Source organism: Marmota marmota, unplaced genomic scaffold (genome assembly GCF_001458135.2).
Source record: "Marmota marmota marmota unplaced genomic scaffold, marMar, whole genome shotgun sequence".
NCBI lineage: Eukaryota > Metazoa > Chordata > Mammalia > Rodentia > Sciuridae > Marmota > Marmota marmota.
The window spans coordinates 30,508,043-30,509,584 of record NW_026000057.1 but is presented as its reverse complement, the minus strand read 5'-3'; the positions used below and the strand labels follow the sequence as shown (position 1 = coordinate 30,509,584).

Below are 1,542 nucleotides of genomic sequence, written 5' to 3'. Positions count from 1 at the left end.
CTTTCATTTATACCATGGTCTGGTGTATTGAAGAAAAGGAAGAAAAAAATCCCTGCCTTAAGTCAAGTACTCATGTACTTGTCAGGCTTGACAGGATATTGATTTTTTTTTTTTTTCAGATTTCTGACCCCAAGAGATTGCCCTTCCAGTATCAGTGTAGTGAGGAACCACCCACAAACTGCTGGATTAGTCAATGCACCATTTCACTTTAGTGCTTCCAGAGTTAAAATCTGTCAAGCTGTCAAAAGTGTCCACACTTTTGCAACAAAGCATAAAATAATTTCAATGGGCGTTTCACTGAGTCCTTCCCAGCCTGCTCTGGTCATTATTGGTCGGGCTGCTTTGACCTCTGGGACGCTGCCCCTCACCCCAGGACAAGCCTCCTGGCCACTCTTCAGGTGGTGATTTCTAATTTAGATCCTCATCTAATATATCAAAAATAGTCCTCAAAAAAGATGGTACTTCCAGAATTCTTATTCAACAGGATGATTGGGAAATACGGCTTCCAAGGGTAAATACATGTGTCCAACTGTAACACCTCAGAGATCCACAGTGATCAAGTTCCCCAAGGAAGTTTCCCCAAGGAAAACATGAGCATGCAGGGCAGAAAGGGAGCCTGGCCGTGGGGAAGGCCAAAGACATTCATGCAGACACTCAGTTTTTCATTGTAAAACAGTCCCCGGAAACTAAGCTCACAAAATAATCATTAAAAATCCACCCAAAAGGAACATGAATACAAAATCAGGTGCCTGACCGCACAAAAAGCTGCCTTCTAGCATTCGAGAGTAACGGTATAGAAAAAAATCATGTTATATGACAGATCCAAATGCAACTGGTCCCTGAAAATAAGAAATCAGCAATTAAACTCCATATTTGAAAGTGTTTAAAAATTATCTCAGGACTGAAGTTCAACAGAAAAGTTGTGATTAATTCAACATCACAGGAGACTCCAAGATGGCCGCGAATAGAGTGCATCACACCCCGTGTACCGCATCACTGCGCAGGTGAATAACGAGTCAGAACGACAAAAAACTATCTTGTTAGGAATTTACAGCAAAATTGGGGTGCACCGAAACCTAGAGGAAGGATTTCCAGCACCGAGGTCCGGTAATTGAGTCTCAAACACGAGCCAACTGTGCGACCGGAGATCCAGGCTGACTGATCCGCGCGGCCCGCCCCACGGCTACAGACGGCGGGGCGCCGCCGAGAAGCGACCAGCAAGCAGAGAGAAACGTTGCTACGGATTCTGTGGAATCCTGCCGGCTGTGCCCTCACTGAGCCCCGGGCTGAGTTCGGGATTTCAGACGGGGAAGGAAACGGTCCAGTTCTATCCCCCACAACAGAAACTCCACCAAGGAAGCCAGCGGCCACCATCTTGGAGAGCTGACATAACCACCGCCAGTCTCCGAAAGATTGAAACAATAAAACAGGTGTGTGTTACTCAACCCATCTCCCATACAGCAGGGAATTCGCATAAAATCTCTCCTAGGCTTTCCGGGGGAGGGATTATCAGAACGAGCCTGCATAAAGACGCGGGGAAAG

General features: G+C 46.3%; 1 pseudogene; it reads right to left on the bottom strand.

The window, feature by feature from the left end:
* Window positions 1–408: 408 nt before the first annotated feature.
* Window positions 409–975, bottom strand: LOC125619845 (annotated as a pseudogene).
* Between the last annotated feature and the right edge of the window lie 567 nt (window positions 976–1,542).